The sequence below is a fragment of the Echinops telfairi genome, unplaced genomic scaffold, assembly GCF_000313985.2.
Source record: "Echinops telfairi isolate 266 unplaced genomic scaffold, ASM31398v2 ScPeMD7_3533;HRSCAF=4204_0, whole genome shotgun sequence".
NCBI classification, from domain to species: domain Eukaryota; kingdom Metazoa; phylum Chordata; class Mammalia; order Afrosoricida; family Tenrecidae; genus Echinops; species Echinops telfairi.
This window is the reverse complement of record NW_022107431.1, coordinates 95,221,117-95,240,966: the sequence shown is the minus strand read 5'-3', so window position 1 is coordinate 95,240,966 and position 19,850 is coordinate 95,221,117. Positions and strand designations below refer to the sequence as shown.

Genomic DNA, 19,850 nt, shown 5'->3' with positions numbered 1-19,850 from the left:
GAATTGCCCCTGTGGGTTTCCAGGGTTGTAACGCTTTACGGGAGTAGAGAACTCCATCTTTCTCCAATGGAGCAGATAGGGGTTTTGAACCACTGACCTTGTGGTTAACAGCCCAATTAGTAACTATTATGACACCAGGGCTCCTAATGCTTGCCTAGTGGTAAATAAAGAAGTTTGAATTATTTGTTTTTCACACATCTCCTTTAAAATTCACAATGACTCTTAAAATCAGACATGAGTTTTATTATTTTATCTATGAGAAAACAAGTTTGGAGGAGGCAGACTTAGAAATTTGGACCAGGCTACCAGACTAGTGAGAGACAGAGCTGGGTTCAACCTCGTTTGCTGGATGGGTAGCGGAGCCTTTATTGTTGGATTAAAGCACTCACCTTCTCAAGCAGAGGCTGAGCAGAAATTGTAAATGCTTTTTTCTTTTTAAAAGATGTGATTAAGGCGTGCGGAGCGCAGGCAGCGGTTACCGCGCGCCGGGAGCTGAGCTTATAAAAATGGAATTTCAAGCAGTTGTAATGGCAGTTGGAGGGGGATCTCGGATGACAGACCTGACTTCCAGCATTCCCAAACCGCTGCTTCCAGTTGGGAATAAACCCTTAATTTGGTATCCATTGAACCTGCTTGAGCGTGTTGGATTTGAAGAAGTCATTGTGGTTACAACCAGGGATATCCAAAAGGCTTTATCTGCAGAATTCAAGATGAAAATGAAAGTAGATATTGTTTGTATTTCTGATGAGACTGACAAAGGAACTGCAGATTCTCTGCGCCACATATATCCGAAACTTAAGATACGATCAGAACAGCCAATCCACAGAGAAGACCATATGGCTGGCCCCACTATGAGACACAACATCCCTCAGTGACCAATAACCCTACAGGGACAACACTAGAGACACAGTGTGGGAATTGCCCCGATCCGACCCCACTCCCGAGGCAAAACACTAAGTGCATGGAACAGAACAGCAAGGGGAACAGAGCATCCAAGTCCCTGGGGAATACCAAAAATAGACTTTGGGGCCAGGGCTTGGCACCCCATCAGACTCGACCAGAAAACACTCATAAAGGCCAACAAACAGTCCTTGAACTAAATATAAGCTCTTCTTTTTTGTTGTGGTGGTTATTTTTTTGTTTTTATTTTGGTCATTGGCTTTTGTTGTTTTGTTTAGTTTACTTGCTTGGTTTTGCTCTGTCTTGTTTTTGTGCATGTTATTATCTCCACAGGTCTGTCTAAATAAAATAGGCTGGATGAACAATCTGGAGGAGAAAACAACAGGACCGACAGTTCCAGGGAGGACATGGGAGAGGCGGCGGTAGGGGGAAAGGAAGTGGTGTTAACAAACCCAGGGACAAAGGAACAACAAATGATCAAAATCGGTGGTGAGGAGGATGTAGGAAGCCTGGTAGGGTGTGATCAAGGGTAATGTAACCAAGAGGAATTACTGAAACCTAAATAAAGGCTGAGCATGATAGTGTGACAAGAGGAAAGTAAAATGAACACAGTCCACATGGAAGAAGCACACCAGCCTGTGTGATTATGAGGTGCCAAAGGGATCAGTTATCAGGCATCAAAGAACAAAATATCATATCATCGTGTGCTCACCTCCCCCGATACAATCGCTGAAGACAAATGGGTGCATAAGCAAATGTGGTGAAGAAAGCTGATCGTGCCGGGCTATTGAAAGATAAAGCATCTAGGGTCTTAAAGGCTTGAAGGTAAACAAGCGACCATCTAGCTCAGAAGCAACAACGCCCACATGGAAGAAGCACACCAGCCTGTGTGATCACAAGGTGTTGAAGGGATAAGGCAGGGGGTCCTCAAACTACCGCCCAAGGGCCATATGTGGACCGCTGAGAACATTTATCCAGCCCGCTGGGTGTTTTTGCCTCATTTGTTTTTTACTTCAAAATAAGATATGTACAGTGTGCTTAGGAATTTGTTCATAGTTTTTTTTAAAACTATAGTCTGGCCCTCCAATGGGTCTGTGGGACAGTGAACTGGCCCCCTATTTTAAAAGTTTGAGGACCCCTGGGATATGGTTTGGTATCAGGCATTAAAGAACAAAAAATCCTATCATTGTGAATGAGGGGGAGTGTGGAGTGGGAACCCAAAGCCCATCTGTAGGCAACTGGACATCCCCTTATGGAAAGGTTGCGGGAAGGAGACTAGCCAGTCAGGGTGCAGTGTAGCAATGATGAAACATACAACTTTCCTGTAGTTCCTAAATGTTTCCATTCCCCCACCCCCACCCCTATCATAATCCCAATTCTACCTTACAAATCTGGCTAGACCAGAGGATGTACACTGGTACAGATAGGAACTGGAAACACAGGGAATCCGGGATGAATGATCCCTTCAGGACCAGTGGTGATACCGGGAGGGTGGGTTGGAAAGGGGGAACTGATTACAGGGATCTACATATAACCTCCCTGGGGGATGGACAACAGAAAAGTGGGTGAAGGGAGACGTCGGGCAGTGCAAAGTGTAAGATATAACAAAATAATAATTTATAAATTATCAAGGATTCGTGGGGGAGGGGGAGGGTAGAGAGGGGGAAAATGAGCTAATGCCAAGGGCTTAAGTGGAGAGCAAATGTTTTGAGAATGATGGAGACAATGAATGTACAAATGTGTTTTACACAATTGATATATGTATGAATTGTGATGAGTTGTATGAGCCCCCATTAAAATGATTTTAAAAACTTATAAAAAAAAAAAAAGATGTGATTAAATAACAGCGTGGTTTTTGATGTGATTTGCATATAAAGATATTGAGTGTAGAAATGTATTTATTGGGAGAAGTAGTACTTTTCATTCCTGTTTTGTGCCAGGATTTTTGTTGGACTTTGTAAGTGTTTTGACTTAATGTTTTCATTTGACTTATATGTTTAAGAATGATTACTCCCCTTTTAGAGGAAAGGAAAATGAGTCTAAGAAATGTTTCTAAGTTACCCAGCTAATAAGTGTAAGAGCTGTAATTTTAGCTTTGGTCTTAAATTCTTACGTCTGATATTTTTGCAGTACAGCAGTGCCTCATGTTACAGTATTTATTTTACAATTAACTTATTTCATGCTTGAAAAATTATTACTCAGGTCTTGCTGATGAAAAGCTTCTGAATTTTAGTTTGCAGCATATTTTATGGCATTTTAGGAATTTTTTCCATGCTTGCCTGCTTTTCAAACACCTTTTTAAAGTAACATTCCTAAACACTGCCATCAATTTGCTTCCTCCTCCCAGTGACCATGTAAGAACTGCCCCTAGAATTGCCAGAGCGATAAATCTCTATAGAAATGTACTGGCACATCTGTGTCCTATGGAGTGGCTGATGGCTTTCAATGCCGACCTTTTGGTTAGCAGCCAAATTCTTGAACCAAGATTCTTAAAGATGGTATGTACCCTGTAAATTGCAGGATCATATTTTTTTCTTTTAGCATTATTTACCCCCTGATACACAAAGCTGTAGAAAGCAAGATTAATTGTAATTTTCTATTTCTAACCCTATTTGATGTGTCCTGTACACTTAAATTATTTGAATTTCACTCACAATTTCCATTTTGCTTTAACTATCTGCTTTTGCTGTTATAAGTACCAGTGAAAAGAAAAAAAAAATCTATCACCTCATTTCTTGGTGAAGAAAGGATCATAGGTACATTGTGTTCTTAGTTTAACATTTTAGATTTAATATAAGAATCTACATTTGTTGGTTTTCTGTTCTTTTATGGCAGTTTTGCTTACTTTTTCTCATAAAATGGTACTTGCATTTATAAGATTACAACGTCTATGCTATAATCAGTAAGATTTTCTTGTAGTTTATATTATACACCTAGGTTTCACAGTGCCTGTGATAATTTAAGTGGAAAATTATCAGTTGTTTTATACTAAGGGTTTAAAAATTTACATTTGGAAAAATACCATTTACCCAGCCATTTTTTCCACTACTACGAGCCACTCTTATCAGTCATGAATAGTAGTTCTTCCAAGCGCATATCCTTTTAGTCACACATTTTTCTTTCTGTTCTTGTTTGTTTTCATTTTCTTTCAAGAACTTTGTCTCTCCACTTGTTTGCATTTTCTTTTATATCATTAAATAAGTTTATATAGTTTCTTGGGTAGCTATTCCACTTTCCTTGGTAACCTTAGAAAAATATTTTATGAACACTTGCTGATAATGTGAATGGGATAATTACTTTAGTTTTTCCTTTGTTCATCTTGCCACTTTCCCCTCCAAAGTGACAGCAGAGGAGATTGAAAATCTATGAAAGTCATACGTTCACCTGACCACAAAGCACCTAGCAACATCTTCACTCTCAGTTTATAGGCACTCTCTCTAAATCCAGCCATCGTGGGCGCAGGTGGGGGTGGAGTGTTATTTTTTGTTGTGGAGAATATGCACAGCTCAGCTTATGCCAACTCCACAGTTTCTGTGTGCGCAATTCAGTGACATTGCTTACGTGCTTCTCATTCGTGCAATCATTCGCACCCTTGTTTTCTGAGTTGCTGCTTCCAACTGGTCCCTCACATCTCTATGGAGTATTCTTGGTTGCTGTTGTCAGTTTGAGTCCAGAGACTTAGATTTTCGAAGAGCACAGTGCTCAAGGCAGGGACTTTACTAGTTAAGTGAAACTGTTTTTTGGTTTTAAGATAACTTCAGGGGATATTTTTTAACTTAAACTTTCAGGTTTAAGAGAGCAAACATTTTGAGGGTTCATCCAGACTCTTTGGCTCCAGACAGTCTGGATACTTTGTGAATTTGAAGTTCTGTTCTGCATTTCCCTTCTTTTGATCAGGACTCCTTTGTAGAGGAAAGCCCTCCAGATGGGCTGACCCAGGCAGAAACCATGGGCTCAGGCATGGGAACAATTGTGAGGATGCTGCCACCAGACCCAGCAGGGCTCTGCTGTCGTGCATAGGGTCAGGACGGACTCAATGGCAAATGACAACAGCAATTTTGGGCAAGCGAGATTAATGACTAGAAGTGCCGTCAAAGCGTGGCGAAAATGTTTAATAAAATGCTAGCCAGGTTTGACCTCATGACAAAGGGGGCAGTTATTCATGTTGTCATTTAGCCATAATTCCTAAACTGAGTCATTTTAAACCATTCTTGTATTTTATTGTTCCGATGACTGTTTTCATGTCTCTCAACAATGCAGAGGTATTTCTGCTACTGTGCAATATATACATTTCTGAAATTTTGACATCTACAAAAACGATTACTAAAAATAATGGAACTTATGGGAAAAATATCTTGATCAGACCACTTAAAATTATATAACTCTGTAGTTAGAGTCAGGAGGGTTGAGTCTACTGATGAATTAGGGGCAAAAGGCATAAAAATTGGGGAGAGCTGTGTAAACATTTGTAACTTAGAGCAAATGGCCCAATTGAGTCAAGGGACAAGCTAAAAAAGTGCTAAAAAAGAAAGTTACAGTTTTTTAATGGTAATGGGGCAAACTGAGGCAAGAAGTACAGAATATAGGTAAGCGTGAGTCAGCTTTGAAGTTATATTTGTCTTTTAATATATTTCTTAGAAGCAAGAAACAATATACCTAGGATTGATGAGCCTATAGGAATAACAAGTAAAATATGGATTGGGCAGAGAGAAGGGGTACTGTGGCGGTGGTGAGGGGTTGGTAAAAGGGAGCCGATGTCAAGGAGTCAGGGAAGGAAAAGAATGTGTGGAAACTGATTGTGGTAGCAACTGTACAATACTGCTTGACGTGATTGAACTATGGAATAATATGATGTATGTATTAGCTCCCAACTCATAATAAATTAAAAAACAAAACAAAAACAACGTACTGTGAAAGACCGCAGTGTGTGCCAACCTGGTGGTCAGTTGCTGCCTTCTCTGATTCAAAAGTAAGTTGTGTGTTTGTGTCAGAAAAACGGAGCCCTCTTTGCTGAGTTCACTCGTTAGCTTTTGATTGGCAGAGCCTAGATCACATCTTCTTAGCTGCAATGGAATCTGGGGAACCCCCCCCCTCCCCCCATATTCTACTTTGGGATAACATGCTTGGTAAAGGAGAGGGGCAGTGGAAAAGAGGAAGCCTTCACGAAGATTGACCCAGTGGCTGAAACACTGGGAGCAGGCATAGGGACAACTGTGAGGCTGGCACAGGACCCACGGTGTCTCTCCCTGCTGTGCAGAGCGTGGCCGTGGATCAGAACTGACTCAATGCCACGTAACAACAGCAATTTCGGCAAAGTGGGATTCACAATGTGGAGTGCCGTCCAGATGTGGCGAAGGTGCTTACAAGTTTTGAGTTATCCAGGAGTGGGAAATTCACCATATACGTGTATGTACACACATATGCCCATCTATGGATGTGTCAGTGTTCCTGTTGTTCTCAGTGGCCATCGAGTGACTCATGGCCACCCCAGGTGTGCAGAGTAGGACTCCAAAGGCTTGTGACGGCTGTCACCTTGCGGAAGCAGATTGCTAGGCCCGCCTTTAGGTGAGTTTGCACTGCCAGCCTTCTGTTGAGTAGACTAACAACCATTTGTGCTCCCCCAACCCCCCTCAGTATGCATATACATAAACTATTGATTTATTAATTTTGAACTTCATTCTGTATGATGACACATTTGTTCTATTGTTTTTGTAGTATTATGGACATTCCCTCTATTTTATCTATTAATTTTTACTTTGACTATTTAGATTTCAGCAATCATTCCCACACCCTCAGAATCAGTTCCTCTTTACTGTTTTGTGTGTGTGTGTGTGTGTGTATGTTCTTTCTTTTTTTTAATAGTGTCTTCTTTACTTGTGTTGGGTATATTGATTAGCTTTCTTTTTAAAAATCCTGTTCTTTAGATGATTACTGGTTTCTCAGTATTTGTTTCTCTAAATATGTTTTTCTCTTCAGATGATTGATTATTCTCAATCGTTTCTTATTGTGCAAAACTAACTGTTATAGTTTCCCTGTAGCTCTTTTTCCACTGTAGGCCTGCCCCATATGGGAAAAGTCATGTGGATTTGTTCACATTGATGAATGGATGGATGGGAAATCTGGATCAGTCAAAGTGAGTTACAAGTTGGGCTGCTAACTGCAAGGTCAGCAGTTCGAAACCACCACTCTGCTGGAGGAAGACGAGGCTCTCTAGGCCCGTAAAGATTTAGAGCAGACATGGACTACCAACTATAATAAAGGAAGACACACCGTAGAAGACAAACGAGATGACTGACAAAGAAACTCCAGACTCACTGCCATCAAGTCAGTGCCAACTCACAGTGGCCCCAGGACAGCGTAGAACTATCCCTGTGGCTTTATGAGGCTGCAAATCTTTACAGGTTGCTATGCGTCCGAATTGACTTAATGGCTGTGATTTTTGGACATCGGAACTCATTGTACAAAGCCAGCTCTGCAGTCCATATGAATGATTTTATCAGAGACTATCAGAGTTTTGGAAAGATGATCCCCTCCCCTGGATTGTATCTGTTTAATGAGTGGGTTTGAATTCTCAGAATCCCAGGGACTCAGCCAACACAAATACCAGGATGTTTGCAATACAAAAGCAGCTCTCTCTTTTGACAGTGATAGGGACATGGACCTTCATAGAACTTCTGGAAAGACTTTCTGTGTGGGTTTTGGAACCCTGGTGGTGTGGTGGTGGCACATTGGTCTGTTAAGTGCAAGGCCAGCAGTTTGAAAGCACTGGCTGCTCCTCTGGAGAAAGACAGGCTCTCTACTCCCGTGAAGCGTTGCAGTCTCGAAAACTCCCAGGGGAAATTCTACCCCGGCCTATGGGGTGCTCAGTTAGCATCAACTCAAAGGCAGTGAGTTTCAAATCCTGTGTTGTGAGTCCCCAGTGAAAATGACTGCCAATCATGACTGGTAACCATAAGGTTGGCATTCAAGCCCACCCCAAAGTACTTCTGAAGAAAAACCTGATGATTTACTTCTGAAAAACTAAAACTAAAACAAAAACAGCCATTGAAAATCCTATGAAGCCTAGTTCTACTCTGACCCACACGGAGTTGCAGACAGGCAGTGTCGCCTCCATGTTTGTTGTTAGATGCCATCGAGTTGAGCACGACTCACAGCAACCTGTGCACACCAGAACAAATCCCTGCCTTCTCCTGCACCATCTGCACCACTGCTCCTGTGTTGAGCCCATTGCTCAGCCACTGTGTCAGTCCATCTCGTTGGGCATCTTTCTCTTCTTTACTGCCCCTCACTTTACCAAGCGTGAGTCTTCTCCAGGGACTGGTCTCACTGACAATACATTCAAAGTATAGTCTCCTCAGCCTGGCCTCTAAGGACCACTCTGCCTATCCTTCTTCCAAGACAGACGGGTTTGTCCTTCTGGCAGTCCGTGGCACTTTCAGTGCTCTTTGCCAGCACCACAATTCAAATGCATCAATTTTTCTTTGGTCTTATTCAGTCCCCAGCTTGGAAAAATATCTTTTATTTGAGAGTAAGTGGGGCAGTTGAGAAACTGTTTTGCTTAATTGGTCTTCTTTCATCGCTAGTCCTTAGACCCATCTTAAACACCCCGCGATGAGCCCATCTTCTCTTTGGGGTCTCTGGGAGTTTCGCTCCTTCCTCACCGTGTCTGACCTTGAGATCCTCTGTGGTTGGTTTGTACTTTTTTCACATGTTCACAAAAGACCTTTTCTGTCTCTTTGTTTGATAATCATGGTCCCTTCCAACCCTTTTTGCTGTAAAAAGACCCCCCCCCCTTTTATATTCACTTCCTGTTCTGGGACAGAAAGGAAACAAAAGCACACATTCAGTCCATCTTTTTGAACTGGAAAACTTCTCTATTATGTTTCTCCAATTTTAAAAATAGGAAGTGTGTCTATTTTTGTCTGTGTACTATCATTTTAACAAAATCTTATTGATTTCACGAGTTTCTTAGTTGGTTTTCTAGGTTAGCAATCATATGGGGCAAATAAGTCATCCTTTTGTCTTTTTCCTAATCTGTATACTTATTTTTTCCTCTCATTTGGCTAGAACTACTAAACAATGTTGAATGACACTAATGATAGTAGACATTGAATATGATATTTTAAACCCGTACCTTGACTTGTTGGAAATAAGTAGAAAATGGGAACTATCTATTATATAAATATATGGTTTATTGAGATTATATTATCATTGAGAAAGGTATCATAAATTTACTGCATAGTTAGTGCCTTTGAGTGAATGAATTTGGAATTTATAGAGAGTATTTTCTATCCTCCTTTACAGGTACAATGTAGAATTAGAGACTGGTAGGGTGGGGGCTAGCTTTCTAAAATAGAAATCCTTCTACTGGAATTTACCAAAATTTCTATGTCAGAGGTAACCACTGCTGGGCAACAGAATTAATTTCTTGATAGTAAATAAATTAAGAACAAGTCATTTAAAAGTGACTCTTGTACACTAAGGCCAATAAACCAGTCGGTTGATGTCTAGTTGACTCCAGTTCATGGTGATCAAAAATGTGTCAGAATGTAGTATATTGTGCTTTGTAGGCTCTTTGATGGTTGATTTATGGGAGGACTTGATGCTCCAACCTCCAGGTTAGCAGCTGAATACTTTAGCCATAAGCATCTTCCCGGCATACCAAAGCCAAGAAAGACCTAGTGAAACAATCATAGTTGGATAAAGAACTTCATGTGATAATATAGATTATGTAACTGTTACTAAACTGTGATTTGTTTCATGAACAGGAAGACCTGGATGTTATGGTTAGGATATAGAAGAAATTAGTCACTTATTTGTTTTAATGAAAAAATTCTTAAGGTGCTTTCAGAAATACCTCGAAGCCATTAAAACAGAATCAGGAAATACTTGTTAGAAATTGAGGGGAGAAACCATGATCATCTGGGAAAGTACTAAGTGAAAGATTGGGGTGAATAACCTAAATGTTCTCTTCTATTTTTAAGATTATGTGAAATAATGTAAATCTATTTTTAGCTTTTTTTGAGGGGGTATAGGAAGTATGGTATTCAATATTATATAATATGAAAAAAATAAGGATAATATAAGCTATTCATTTACCTTTATCTTTTATATAGGGTATGTCTTCATCGTACTCATTCCTGTGCCCTTAAAACTTTCTTTGATTTCTTTTGCTGGTTTTATCTTCTCTTTATCATAATTAAATGGCACAATATTCTTCCAGTTTTGTAGCTGGAGCAGATACTTATCCACCAAACGCATATGAATTTATAGCATCTCTGGCATCTGCAGTGTGTGCGTGTTGAAATATCCATACAATGTGCTGTTTTGCTCGTGTTCAAGTGGACAGTTCAAGGCTCCTTATGCAGAGACCTGTTGTTAGGTGCCTTCAGTCTGTTCCACCTGCTAGGAAGTCTGGAGTAGAACTGACCCCATGACGCTTTCTAGGCTGTACTCTTTACGGGGTCGGAGGACCTGATCCATCTTCTGAAGGCCTGGGCGATTTGAACTGCCGTCTTTTTGGTTAGCAACCAGACGTGTAACCACTGAGCCACCAGGGCTCCCTTTCTAGACATGCCCTATTTTCAGGAAGTGACCTAGAACCGTAAAACCCACTCCAAACTCTTGGGCAGCGCATGTGTGTAAGAGTAGACCTGTGCTTCGTAGTGCTTTCAATGTGTGGTTTTCCAGAATTAGATCACTGTACTTTACGTAGAATTGTAATAACTTTTTTTCACTTGGCACCAGAAAACAAAACCAAACTCACTGCTATTGAGGCAATTCCAATTCATAGCAACCCTGCAGGACAGAGTAGAACGGCCCCTGTGGGTTTCAGAGACTATCACTCTTTACAGGAGAAGAAAGCCTCATCTTTCTTCTGAAGAGCAGCTCGTGGTTTTGAACTGCTGACCTTGTCGTTAGCAAACCAAAGCGCAACCCAGGAACACATTAGAAGATGGAGAAAAGGTTTCCTGACAGACAGGGATCCTGGCAAGGCCTACAACTGATATATTGGCTGCCTGAGAACAGAATCTACAGGGAAGTAAACCGGTGAAAAGTGGGTAACAAGATATATATATTTCAAATCACAACAGGGGCTAGTCCTTTACTGTAGGCCAATCTAGATTGTAGCCCTTGATAGCATGATATAATTCATGTTCCAAATTACATCCATTATCGTGGATAGATTAATTTCTATTCCATATAGAGTGTTTGAGATGCAATATTATTGCTTAAAAGTGTGAGTGGGGTGAATGTTTCTAATATGTTGAATAACTCAGCCCCCTATAGTGCTAGATAAATGCATTCATGCTGAATTTCTTTCTAAAAGCTGCAGGGTACGGGTGCTCTGCTTCTAATCGTTAATGCCTCTTTAGCTATATATCCACATTGCTAATAATGTCATTAAGTGATCTTCTGCTCTGCATTTTCTGTTAATTTCTTTCGTATATATACGACTTGGAAATTATAAAAGCACACTTCCCTTTGGGCTCCCATGGTTTTGACTTTAGTCCTTTAAAGCAATCATGAAACTTCTTTGAGTTTCATTGAAGCCGCAGCGTGTCACTCGTTCTGATGCTGTTTTGTATCGACTCCATCCAACATTTTCCAAACTTTTTTTTCAAACTGGATTAGTCTGAAGAAAAATAAAGAGTGAGGGATTCATTTTCCATTTTTGTAGGTTGAGATGTCGAGGTGTGACAGACAACCATGTGAAGTAACAGGACTACAAATCCCTGTACGGGGTGTGGAACTATTAATCTTCCTGGTCCGAATCACTTGAGACATGTTTCTTGTGTCTCTCCATGTGCTTAAACTTTTCAGGGGGGGGCTGGACTGGTGGTGCCAAAGGGTGGAGGGGGTTCCTAATCTACTAAATGGCCTTTTATCTGCGAGCCTAGTTTTTTCATTAGTATACTGACCAAAAGGAAATACAGGCTTGGAATACAGATTTTTGTTTTTAATTAGTCTCTCTAGGGATGAGAGGCTTATTTTTGAAGAACGGAATTTTAAGGAAGCCTGACAACCTCACTTTCCATGTGACTTTAACATTTTGGCAGCTGAAAAAGGTTTCACAACCAGGAGCTAGAGCCAGACTTTCCAGCGGCTCAGCTGCTCTTTGGGAGTGAGTACAGGGCGCCGCATCTCTGCATTCACGTCCCGGCACCCTACTCGGGCTGCTCAGGACTTCCATAGTCCTCTCCCCTCAGGACTCCAGGTGCTCTCTCAGGGGCACCCTCTTGCCACGTGCTCGGTCACGACCCTCACTTTCCGGCTCATCCTTGACACAGTTTTCGTCAGGTCAGTTGGTATCTACCATCGGCACAACCATCGCCATTGATTCTATTCTGCTTCGTAGGGCCTTTGAGGTTGCAAATCCTTACAGGAGTCGACAACCTCATCTTTCTCCCCCTCACAAGCATCGCTTCTTATCACCACACGAAGACAGGTCTTCCTCCTCGTCTGTGCCACCGTAAGCAATGGTTTTACCAGTGAGAGGCAGAGAGTGTGAAGTATTTTGCTCAAGGTCCTGCAGGAGAGTCGTGAAGTAGCCAGAAGTCAGCAGACTTGGGGAGCCACCCAGTTCAGTGCCCTGTAATCTGTAGCGTAACCCCCTGAGGGCGGCCATCCAGCTCCTACTGAACTCTCCTTGTGAAGTGAGACCGCCAGTCCTCCTGGTGTACAGTTCTAGTTGTTAGAAAGTTTCCCTCCGTTGAGCTGACAATTGCTTCCCAGCAGTTTCAACCTATTGCGTCTCATCCTTCCATCTTATAAGACCACTCTTCTGCACACTTTTCCATGACATGTCTTCAGATATTGGAAAACAGCTTCCACGCCTCCTCATCGTTCCCATCTCTAGGCTAAGGACTCTGTCCATCTTTTTCAACTGGTGCTGAAATCACCTAGTTTTCAGATTCCTTACCATTCTGAATGCCATTCCCTGAATATAATCTTAATGCCCAGTGCATTCTTTTACTTTAAAGTGGCATAAAAATGACGCCACAGACATTGTCTGAATAGTCATATGCTTACTGGGATTGTATACTCCTTGAGTGTGACTTATTATGACCCAGTGGGTGATTTATGTTTTTTTATGCTTAAAAAACCCAACACTTTAAAAGGTAGTGAGTTCCTTGCCATTGGATATGTTGCCCTGATATCAGGGATATTATGTTGTCAATTCCTTCTGAATCAGCCTCTCGCTCATGGGAACCCAAAGGAAGCACAATTGAGTGACACACTGTTCGCTCCTTCACCATCCCCATGATCACCTGGGGTCCACACAGCTGTGATTCACAGGGTTTTCATTGTCTGAGTTTTGGGAGTAGGTCTCCAGGCTTTTCTTTCTATTCTGTTGCTCTTCTGACACCTGTTCCACCTCATAGCAATGTGCAAGCCTGCACTGACTGAGGAGTGGTGGGTGGACCTGAGATGCATTGGCTGGGAACCAAAGTCTGGTCTCTTGTGTGAGAATTCTACCAGCGACCCAGCAATGCTCTAGGGATATTATAGATCAAAAATAAATGGAAGGCACAGGAGAGTGTCTTCTTCTTGGAAAATAAATTCAAATGGCTCTAATTTCTTAACACCTTTATGAAATATTAACTGAAATAAAGGACATCTTATAGTAACTTATATTGGGTGTAATAGTTGAGTGAATGTTCTTTACTTATCTGTTGTAAAATCAACTGTTGGGCCAACACAGCTAGGTTGTCACACATTTTTTTTTTCTTTTTTAACATTTTATTAGGGGCTCATACAACTGTTATCCCAATCCATACACACATCAATTGTGTAAAGCGCATTTGTACATCGTTTCTCAAAATATTTTCTCTCCATTTAAACCCCCGACATTAGGTCCTCATTTTTCCCCTCCCTCCCCGCTCCCCCCTCCCGCATGAACCCTTGATAGTTTATAAATGGGTATTTTGTCATATCTTGTCCTGTCCGACGTCTCCCTTCATCCACTTTTCGGTTGTCTGTCCCCCAGGGAGGAGGTCACACACAGTTCCATGTAATCGGTTCCCTCTTTCCTACCCATTCTCCCTTTACCCTCCCTGTTTCGCCACTCACACCACTGGTCCTATAGGGCTCATCCGTCCTGGATTCCCTATATTTTCAGTTCCTATCTGTACTAGTGTACCTCCTCTGGTCTAGCCAGACTTGCAAGATAGAATTCGAGTCATGGTAGTGGGAGCAGGGAGGAAACATTTAGGAACTAGAGGAAGGTTGTATTTCTCATCCTTGTTACATCGCACCCTGACTGGCTCATCTCCTCCCCGAGACCCCTCTGCAAGGGGATCTCCAGTGGCCTACTAATGGTCACACATTTTTTTAAACTCTTACTTAGTGTTGTTATCAGTACTGTTTTGGTCATTACAACTACTCACCCTTTTGTCTTACAAAACAAAACTTTGCTAAAACCATAATGTTAATTGTACCTCATTAGATCATGTTAGTCATTTTTAGCAGAGACTTTTTAATAGTTAGAATAGTGTTAACTTTTAATTCTGAAAGCAAGTTGTTGAAATACGTATTTGGGCTTTCTACTCCTGTTAACACTTACAGTCTCAGAAACTCACCGGAGCACTTCTGCCCTGTCCGATCGGGCCACTATGAGCTGACATCGACTTGATGGCAGTGAGTTTGATTTTTTGGCTTTTATAGTAAGTTGGTACTGCAAAATTGATAGATTTTCCCCATTTATGGAAATGAGCTTTTTGTGTTTCCTATTTTAGGACAAGTGATTCTTTGGTGCTTTTTGTTCACAAACATTTCACTTTAGACCTTAAAGCCTTATTTATTTTTTCCATAAAGTAATTTTTTAAATGTGTGGCTGCTGTGAGATATTTGGTGCAATAATATGGTGCATGCAAGGGTATTCAAGGAGAGGGTTCTTGTGTTACAAGGAAAAGATGCTAAGAAACCAGAATCTCTCAAGTAAATTGTGGTCTGTAACAGTTCCACCCTCGGGGAAGGGAGGCTGTTTGAAACTTCCATGGCTATTAATCTTGAGAGAGAGCATGCATGGTCTTATTGGAATGCAGCCTCTAGCCGTCTTATCAAGCCAAGGTTAGAAAAGTGGGATCAGTTTGCATCCTTTTTTGGCCCACTGGTCAAAGTGAAGATGGTAGGACTAGATAGATAACGGATTGAGTTCTTTGACGATAAAGGCAGCCTGTGAGTCATGGATATTTCCCCTTTCTAGATTTTACCAATTGTCTCTCCAAAGTCACTCACCAGAAATATACAGTAGAAGTTGAGCTTACTTGGATCACTTAGCTTGTTTGGGAGAATGGGCTAGAAAGGCATCCAGCTGGAGCTGTCAGTGTTTCTTTGCAGCAGATGCCTGCTTTTAGTTTTTTCTGAGGATAACCTGATACAAACCTTTCTTCTTTTGCTACCATTAAGGATATGCTTCTGGCTTTGTAGGCCCCAAGGCTGTAAGGCAGACTGCCTGGTCTGGTTAGTGCACCGAGCTCTGGGGCATAGAGAAGGATCCCTGGTCCTGGCTTTTGCAGTGGTCGCTGGATGACCTTGAACAAGTGAGTCAACTTCTATTTTCTTTTTTGGCTTTATAAAACTGTGACTTTCTTTTTTATCCCCAGCCTGAAAACCAGATTACAATAATGAAAGGAAGGGTAAATAAGAGTCTCTTGAGTGAGTTAACACTTATTTGAATACATTAGTTAATATAGACAGGGTGGTTTTTCAGATTACTAGAGTACATTAAACCAAGTGCCCAAATAGATTCAATATGTATTCTAGAATATTTCTATGTTAACTATAAGATGTACCTCCTGTCTAATTTACATAACTCATTTCAGTCTCCTTTTGGAGAAAAGTTATGTAGTTATTCTTGTTGTCCATGTAAGCTGTCTCGGGGAGACTCGGGACACACCGAAGGATTGTTTGGTCACTTAAACCCTTAAAAGTCTTTTTAAGGAGTTTAGTTGAATCTTGTGAACCCTCCAAAATGAGTTTGTTAATCAACATTTTAAATCGATCCATAGGGATCTTATTTTTAAATTTAATTCTGCTATGTTAAAAAGATGGAGAAAGATGAGACGTCTGCTTCCGTAAAGATTCATAGCCTCGGAAATCCACAGGGGCAGAGCGCTGTCTTACGGTTTGCTCTGAATTTGAATCAACTTGATGGCAGTGCGTTGAGTGTGATCTTGCTACTTGCCCTTGAAATACAGATAAGTGGCTGTAAAGAACAGGAGTTTATTTTCTCACGTTCTAGAGGCTAAAAGTCCAATTCAGGGTTTTGGTCATTGCATTTCTTTCTATGGGCCTCTCTGCCACAGAAGTGTCTGGTGTCTGCTGGCAGGGCTTGGTGGTCGTTTGCTTGTCGGTAGATGGTGTGTGCCTGTATTTTTTCTCTATGTGTGTGCCTGTACTTATTCTTCCGGTTTTTTTTTTTCTATGACACTCTCTTAGTTTTCATGACAGCTGTTAGGTTTAGGACCCACCCTACTCTTGGATGGTCTCATTAGCGTAACAAAAATCAAACTCACTTCCTTGGAGTCAACAGGACCCCCTGTGGGTTTCCAAGTCTGTGACTGTTTCTGGGAGTAGAGCGCCCAGTCTTTCTCCCTGGAATTGCTGCTGGTGATTTTGAACTGTTGACCATGCGCATCGCAGCCCAGTTTGTAACCGCTACACCACCAGGCCTCCCAACGTACAAAAGAAACCCATATTTCCAAATAGGGTTATATTCATAGGCAGAGGCCTTGGACTGCCACTCTTCATTTGGATTCAGTGGATTATGCTCACTCTGGAAAACTTTTGGGGTTTCAGTTTACATACATTTATTTCACCTTTTGTATCCCAGAAGTCTATTATGTTTTAAAACTTTTTTTAGTTTGTTAACACCCCAGCTCTCATTTGGGTGCCCTGTAAACCTTAGAATTCAGTAATCTGAGCTGCACTTAAGGTTAATAATGAAGTCTGCTTTTAGGTATATGACTATAAAATTCTTCACAGGGAGCCCTATACTTTTATAGATCTGAAAGTGGGGTCCTTGAGGTACCAGTGTGTGCTTGCTTCTCATAGTCTGAGGTGAGGTGGTTTTAAAAATTAGAAAGGGCTCTACCAGTGGCAGAACTGTTATCTAATGAGCATCAGTCTGGGACCCATTATAGTTTCCTTGCTTTATGCCTGTGAACGGCATGAAGAACTCACTTCGGGGGTCGGAAGAGCCTTTCTTGTGATTCTGAGATGACAGAATGGTGTCTTTTTCCAGCCACCATATGTGGTGATTCGCCTCTGTGGAATGACACTGGGGGTACTCTCTGAACAAACAGCAACAGCCTTCCAAGTATTTATAATCAATAAAGTATGTAAGACATTTCCCCTGGCCAGCTGTCATGCTCAATCATGAAAGAACAAATTAAAAATGACCTCCCACAGGAGAACTTGGGAAATGTCTAGATAATCATGCTATAAGAAACAATCACATGCCTTTGGGCTTTCAAGTGAGAATACAAAAGGCTTGTTTAAATTGTGTTTTCATGATTTCAGAGAAAAATGCATTGGTAGAACTTAAAAACGTTCAGGTTTCTTGTCCACAGATTAGTGGATGAGCTGTCTATTTGAGTTGCTATTGATGAACTATTTGAATTGAACCTGTGTTTCCAATATTCAAAAATGTAAATACAGATAGTAGGATTTGTGGGTAGATCATTTTCTGAATGCTAATATTAATTGATCTAAATTTTGTGAATTAAATTGTATTTTACATATATTAAGGAGAAATCAAACTCCTACAGGGATTTTGGAAAAGTCACTACTTAAACCTGTGCCTATGTTGTCTCACAACACATCTAAAGCAGCAGCTTTAGAATCTTCAGAAAGGAGAATTTAAGGATTAGATTGGAGGTCAGCTATATGGTGGGAGATAGGAAGGGAAAGGGAATTTCAGGACAACTAATGAAGATGGGAATAGGGAGGGAGCAGTAGAATGGATGGTGATTGCATAAATCTTAAAGGCAATTTAACCATGGGAGAGGGGTAAAGCTCTAAGGTTGATGTGGGGATGCTTGTGCAATTCTCCATGATAAATGATTGAATGAACTATTGAATTATATGATAGGTAAATTACTTGCCAGTAATATGGCTGAAAAACTAAAAAAAATAAAATTGTGAAAGGAAACTCAATACAGAATTGATATTTTAAAAATCAATAGCTTATCCCTATACTAGTTAGTGGTGAATACTCAAAAATGGAAAATGACAAAAAGGTCCTATTCAAAACAGCAGCCAATAAAGTCTTGAATAGTAAAGAATCCAATTTATAAGAAAGATGAGCATATGGAAAAAATAAATTATAGGAAAGCCTTAACTTTTAAGGCTTGGGCATACTGTGCTCTTGGATGGCAAGGCCTTATCTTATAAACACCATTTAATTAATAAAAACCTCAATTTGAATTCAGTGAGGTATTTTGGTTTCCTTATTTGAAACTTTGTATGGAAGGGTAAATATTCAAAAAGTATCAAAAGAAAAGAATAAAGGGGATTTTCCAAGAGTTCAAATGAAAACTACTACAAAGTCATGTAATCAGTCAATTCAAATGGGCATATTGGGGTTGCATACTTTTTCTGTAAAGGCCAGAGGGTAGATGTTTTTGGTTTTTGTTTTGCTTTATTGGCTACTTGCCTACTATGATTTCTGTTGGAGGCCTACTGGTGTAATGGCTACAAGTTGGACTGCTTCCCACAAGGGAGGCAGTTCAAAACCACCAGGCTTTCCTTGGGAGAAAGTCGGGGCTTTTTACTCCCCTACATTATGCATCCCGGAAACCTACAGGAGCAGGCCTACTCAGTCTGACAGGTTCACTGAGAGTTGGAATCAACTCATTGGCAGTGAGGAGAGGATGGTTTCTTTCAAAGGTGCCTTGGTGGCATAGTAGGTTACTAATTGGGCTTCTAACTACAAGATCAGCAGTTCAAACCCACTAATCATTCTGTGGGGAAAACGTGAGGCTGTCTGCCCTCCTAAAGATTTATAGTCTTTGAAACCAAAGGGGCAGTTTTAGTATGCCCTATAGGAGCTATCCTATATGAGTCAGCATTGTCTTGATGTTCGATGTCGTTTCTGTCTTGCCTAATCAGCTATTCCCTATATCGTGGAAACAGTCCTAGACAATATGTAAATGAGTGGACTGACTGGATTTCATTTGTAGTTTGCCAACTCATGATATAGATCTTAGACCAAAACTGTGCTCAGAAATGGGTAGGTAACATAATATATGTCAGAGGTGATATTTCAAATAATTTAGAAAACTTGCTTACTTCATAAAAAGTGCTGATAAAACTATATTAATATTAAAAAGTACATCAAATTTCTTCAAAATAACAGATAAAAATAAATCCCTTCTATAAAATATTTAAATATAATAACTAAGAAATAAAGTAATAGATGAAAATTTAAGAGAGTATTTGTTTAATCTCAGGTGGGAGGAGATCTTTTTAAACAAGGAAGAATATCATAGAAGCTATAAATAGGGGATATATCGAGTACATTAAAATGAAATTTTATTTATGGTAAAGTTACTATAAACAATGTTAGACTGTGAAACTGTATTTGAAACATATGTCAGGAAAAGAATTAATATCAATAGCATGTACTATTCCATTGACTCAATGAAATAACACCATCAGTATTAAGATAATGGATACACATAGTACAAAGTTTATGATTAAAGGGTTTATTGAGGAAGTTAGCATGTTGTAATGCCAGCGAGAAATGCTCAGGGTTGCGTTGTTTATCAGAATATGTTACATACTGCTCATAAATGCTTAAAGGACATACACATTGCTATAAGCCTCCACCTGGAGACCTTCAGCTTTAGCTCCATGGATCAGCAAGTCCCACTTTCCCAATTAAGTGCCCAGAGGTATCCCACTTCACAAGCCAGCCTCCCGCACAAAAGCACTCATCTTTA

The 19,850-nt window shown here is 40.6% G+C and overlaps 1 pseudogene; it reads left to right on the top strand.

Moving 5' to 3' along the window:
- The first annotated feature begins 506 nt into the window (after positions 1 to 506).
- LOC105978737 overlaps positions 507 to 19,850 on the top strand; it is a 97,810-nt pseudogene continuing 78,466 nt past the window's right edge.